Here is a 6012-nt window from a genome sequence, read left to right as displayed (position 1 = left end):
GCGCAGCACGCTGTGATCTGGAAGCAATATAAGGCTTGTCCTGCTTACAATGTTCATCTGTGGCAGAGCTTGTGCATGCAAATTGTGCAACGACTTCTCAGAAACCAACAAAACTGTTCATTTAAACAGCATAAAACAATCTACAAGTACCAAGAATTTCTCTAGTCTCCTAACTAGTTACAGCTCTTAACTACCGAGATAAGACTGGAGCAATGGAAATGTCTTCAAAAATCCACACAGAGAGTATATGGAAAGGAAGAGCTGGGGACATTCAGAAACAGTCCACCTCTTTGATGGCATGAGAGTCTCACTCAAATGCTTCAGTTTAAATGAAGATGAGCAGTCATGCAATGCTATGAGATCCCGCATGGCACTTATTCAGGTTTACTACCAACATGCCAACGTGGGAACCACTGTGTTGCAATTAGTTTTGTGGGCAAATCATGAACTGCATTAGATGACTAACTAGTCTTGAAGGAGTTCTACAGCTGAACAAAATTAAAAATACTACCCACAACTTGTTAAAATAGCTCTTTTTGTCCCTTTAATTGTGAGAGGACTAGCTGTGAGGCTTGCTTCCTGTCAAATAAATTCTTTTCCACTCGGAGGCAAACACAAGTGCGTACCAGGAGAGCCCTGGAATGGAAACAGCTGAGGAACAGAAGTCCCAGTTGTGAGGAGCTGAGGACTTAAGCCAAATGGAAATGTTGTTTTCCTTATTAAATTAATCAGTTTACAAAATATGAGATTATAGAAGGAAAGCAGAGTTCTCCTTGTTAAATATTTACCATTAAATCTCTGCAGGGATTCCTACCATAAGTCCGATCCTGGCTGGAACTACAGAATTAGAGAATTACAGTCAGATATTTCCTGCATCACAGTACGTGCACTGCCTCCAGGGTGGGACAGAAATCCCTGCCCTGAAGACAGCATTAAAGATGGAAGTGCCTTCTCTCTCTCTCTCTCTCTGAGAACACCTCCAGTGGGTGTAGGTTCCTATTCATCTCTACTTCACTAATTTTTATTAAATTACTTCACATGAAAACTGAAGTTCTTAGGGTAACGTTTTTAAAGATATTAAACTGAATTTGAATACACAACTTGATTTTCAAACTTACAGGCTACCTTTAATGTGCTTAAAAGTCCATTCCAACTTCTGCTAAAATTGTTTTTTGCAAGGTTTTTTAGGTCATTTGTAGAACTATTTCATTTTGAAAAAAAAAAAACGTTATAGTTAATCCAGCATCCAAAAGGGCAGTTGTCAAACACTTAGGAGATGACTGAATGATGGGCCACTCCATAAAGGTTTGTCAGATTTCAGGCAACCTGACAAGCTCAACAGTAGGCAACTAGGGTATTCACTTTGCCCATGACATACCTTTCTACTCTAGCTCAACAAGCAGAACACCACACCATTAGAACACTTCCACATCACTTTCCTGCTCAAAGCAAGAACTCACAGGCCAGCTGCATTCCTCCAGAGCAGTAGCAATGAGAAGGAACCAAAGCAAAAGGGCACTGGTGAAGACAACTGGTGAGGACTACAAAATCCAACAGCTTGGCTGACAAATTGTATGTCACTCTCTGTTCAGTAGGCTGATATTCTGAGTAGTCTGGGTCACCCAAAGCAAATGTTTAATCTTTTTTATTTCTACAGGAAAATAATGTAAAGAAGGAACAAGTGTCTGAAGAGGGCAACAGGAAGCCAGCGAGGATGACTAATGTTTTGGTTACTGCCACAGGTTGCTCTGGTAACCACAGCTGATTCCAGGAATGCCTTCACCCACAGCTCTTGCACATTAACAAAGCTTAAACTTGTTGTAATATGTTTAGGTTTCATATAGTTCAGGCACACCTCTTTGTAAATAGGCTGTGTCACTTTTAGTAGAAATACTTGTTCTCAAAACAAGTCCAAATAAGGCTGTTAGCATGACTTCCAACATGAAAATAAAGCCTTCCCATCATTCCAGTAAATAGAGAATTTCTGTGGCTGTCAGATCTCATAGTCCAGTCCCCAAAACTATGTCCAAGCTTTGCAGTCCTAGAACATGCATGTAGGTGGGAAGGGGTTTGGGGCCCCAAAGGCTTTAAGTGCCTCAAGAGCTTCTTCACAGCTAGTTTTAGATGACCCTGTCTCCATCTAGTCAAAGTTTCTACACAACACACAGAGTGAAATAATGCATTCAAAAGTGGCCCCCACACAAAAGCAGTATTAAATTTTATCTCTAGAATTGGTGGGATTCACTGAAAGCAGGAGGTTTTAGCAGGGACCTAAGCAGTCTTATTTTTTTCTTCCCCCAAGGTTGCCTTGCCTGCGGTACACTCTGCTTTCACTCTGCTTTCTTCCAGTCACTGGCAAGCACTGAAGTACTCTGACAACCCTGAAGTATTGTACACAAGGTGAGCATAAAAACTGGTGTAGGACTTGACACACCACCACCAAACTGACTTTTAATCTGGTGCCTGATACCATTCCAGGAACCAAGGCAGAGTTCTTTTCTGTTAATTAATGAGACAGCATCAGCAGGAGGGAAGAGGTACTCAGTGATCTTGTGGCTCTCTTCATTACTGTGGTGCTACACACAGAAAGATTAGGGTCAGAACACAGCATCAGAATCTAATTTCTGACCTTCAAGACATGCAATGGCCACTTTTTCTCCTCCATCTCTCCATGATTTCAAGCCAGAGCTGTCTGTTGTTGCCACTTGACTAGTGCTACACGGAGTGAACAGAAATTCATAACGAGCAAAGCCCATGTGCAGAATAACTTCAACTTCTTGGCCTACACTGAACACACCCTGGATGTGGGAAATGCAACAGCAGCACCCTTAAAGAGCATCAACGGTTCATTCTACCAAAGCAAGGATAAAGCATCCTGAAAAATAAGCACTCACTATACTTATTTTAACAAGCAAAAGATACCAGACTTTGCACTATCAGTCCCAAATCTTTCGCAAGCGCTTGGAGGTATAGCAGGAAAATGAAGCTCCAACTCAAACTTCCAGAATTAACCCCTCAATTTGCATGGCAATCACACACCAGATAAGATAGACATTTATCAACATTACTGAGGGAAAGCAAGATGATATAATGGAGAATCGATCACTGTTGAAAGTAAAACAGAAGGGGAAAATAAAAGGCCTCCACCTGCTTTTAATTTGAGCCCACACCACAAGGGAGAAGTTAAAACTCATAGGTATATATGCTCCTTTGAAAGGCTAGGTTTGTGCCTGAACAAAAGAAAGAGGCTTTTCACTTACCTCCTACGGTATCAAAGAGCCCATTAAAAACCAGTAAAATATTATGAAGCTTTTTCCCTTTGTGAGAAAGTGCAATTAATATCCTTCAGCAGATGATTATTGATTTTTATAAAGCAATTTACAGGCTTCTAAAGTCATGATTATTCAACCCTCTGGGTGCCAGAAAGGAAGAGTTTTCAGAAATAAGGATCGCATGCTCATTTCCACATCAGCACGGCCAGAATTTACAGACTTCTGATTTTTTTTTTTTTTGCCCCCAGGATATTTTTTGTTATTGTTGATGCTGCAGTGCTCCAGCACAGGATTAACCCTTTTATTCCCTCCCACTTGAGTCAGATTTTTTTTTGTGACCTGCTCTTGAAGTATATCGCCTGTCAGATATTCTTCCTCTACTGGCGGCTGGCGGGTTGGATGCTCAGCAGAGTAGACTTCGTGTCAGAAAACCAGCAGCTGCTCATATATCACACTGGTCATTAGTAGAGGATCATTCTGGACCTTTGCCCACAGCACCTTGCTATGGCAAGAGAAGGGCTATAAAACCCTAGGCCCTGTCAGCTGTTGTCATTTAGGTGAGAATTTATCAGGTCTCAGAGTGCCCTCTGACTGGATTATTATGAATAATGAATGAAGCTTTATGCCACACTGAGGCGTTAATAAGACTGGGATGACTGGGAGAAATTCAGTACAGCATCATAGCGGTAACTTTCTGTGAGCAAGTACACAGCTGGTGGGCTCACTGGGTTTAAGCTTATGGTGGATACTGCGACTGAAATGAGGAGCTCATTTAATTATTAAGCAAGCAGCACGATGCTCCCAGTGTAGCCTATGGGTGGTATTACTGACCCGCACATGGAGAGCCTTGAACTAAAGGCTTTCGACCCTCTAACCAAACTCATTCTGCTTTTAAGTAGCTGAATTAGCAACAACCCCCCAAACACAAATGCTAATCTTCGTAATTATATTTAACCCAACTTGAACAAAAAGAAGTAATTTAAGAATAATTCCCTAAAATCTCCTAGCACAGAAGAAGTCTATCCTGTTGGTGGTACTCTGGGGACGTTAGTCAGGATTACTGATGCTCGTCCTTATGTTTCCTCAGTCCATTCAATACTTATCCCTACAGCACAAAAAATGAGAAGGAAGGAGACAAAAAGGCAGCCACCAACCTAACGAGAGGAAAAAGAAGGCAAAAAAAGGCAGATGCACAGCAGAGACGATTGGCAATAATCACCCTCCCGGTGCAGCAGTTCCAGCTGCACTCCAGAGGACCGAGACCACCGAGCTGACAAGCACTCAAGGCTGTCATTTATCTTGGTACCAGCATTGCGAGGAAAATGGTTTTATAGGGCAAGACATACTTTTACAGACTCTTTATTATCTTAGGTGCATTAAAACGTTACGACTATCTCGTATTACCATGTCCTCAGCAAAAATAGCATGGTCTGTTTCAAACAAAGATGTTGTCTCATAACTAATTTTCTTTTAGCTTTTTTTTTTTTGCCTTTGATCTGGCATGCAGCCTCCAGGAAATCCTTGCTAATGCTGGGCAGGTCCCAGTTCTTCTGAGCAGCCTCAGAGAGGAGCATGTAACACATGAGGAGTGCACTGGCTAATTACTCAGGCAGCTCTAGGGCTTGGCCTAACTCTGATACCAATCTCTCAATTACATGTTTTTGTACAATCGAGCCACCACTGCCAAATCATGAGCAGAGAGAAACTTACTCTTTTTAGAAGAAAAAGGCTTTTGGCAGGGGCTGGATGCAGAAAACACCTTGCTGATAAAGGTCACTTTTCAGCTCAATGGCACAAGCAGAAGTGGAGAGCGTAAGGGCGGCACGAGCCATGGCTCCCAGAAGGCTGAGGGCCAGGCACTGAGCTCCTGGGCAGCTCCCAGACACAGCCAGTGACACAACCAACCTGGGCACGTGCTCACAGCAGCACCTGCACCTGACATACATCCACATTAGGTAGCATTGGGAAGCTCCTGCTCCAATAGATCAGTCAATGCCACCATCCTGGATGTAACGCTAAACTTTTAAGTATGGTCATAGTACAGCAGCCCTCCAAACAAATATTGGGTAAATTCAAAAGTCTTGGTTTGTCCTAGCTTAATGCTTTGAAAAATGTTGCTTTTCCTGCTTCTTTGCTCTAGTTTTTTGAATCCGACCCTCAGAAAACTTGTTTACCAGCACAATATTCAAGATGTTAATTTGTTTACTTAAATGAAATTTGACTAAAATTTAAATAGACCCACCCCAGATAATAAGGCTACCCAGATCCTTGCAAATAATACAGCCTTTTTCCCATATTTTTGCCAGTTTTTTTCTAAAAACAAAAATATAAAGATGACAACTCTAATTTCTTTAGTACATATATCTAAAAAATATATTTCCTTTTCATTTTTTATGGCTAGCAATCTCTTGTTATCAACAAAGATAAGGTAACAAAACCTCATGTCATCTCAAACTCTAAAACTGCACTGTGCAACTCCTAGTGAAATACTCCTATAGATTTTTTCTTTCGCTTGATTTAAAATACTATTAACATAACTCACCATATATTTGAAGGATTCAAATATCTTTACATTTGTCCTGCTTCAATCTAGAATGCCTGATACTTGCACCCCATCACTTTTGTTAGGTGTAGGGAATTTACAGGCAGCAGCGTATCCATGACTGGTTTTTTTCAGAATTGAAGGCCTCTTCACCAATCAGCCCTTCTCACGAGTCAAAGAATGTAAATAATTTATGCT

General features: G+C 41.3%; 1 long non-coding RNA gene across 1 annotated transcript; it reads left to right on the top strand.

Annotated features, from left to right (window-relative positions):
* Nucleotides 1-1245: 1245 nt before the first annotated feature.
* On the top strand, nt 1246-4866 carry LOC149916822 (uncharacterized). The gene is made up of 3 exons (XR_016469128.1): nt 1246-1969; nt 2303-2400; nt 4384-4866. It is a non-coding gene; the product is annotated as an uncharacterized LOC149916822 (long non-coding RNA).
* Nucleotides 4867-6012: the final 1146 nt, after the last annotated feature.

This window comes from Phasianus colchicus, chromosome 9, assembly GCF_987193195.1.
Source record: "Phasianus colchicus chromosome 9, bPhaCol1.hap1.1, whole genome shotgun sequence".
Taxonomy (NCBI): Eukaryota; Metazoa; Chordata; class Aves; order Galliformes; family Phasianidae; genus Phasianus; species Phasianus colchicus.
The sequence above is the reverse complement of the archived record's forward strand: the minus strand, read 5'-3'. Positions and strand labels throughout refer to the sequence as shown.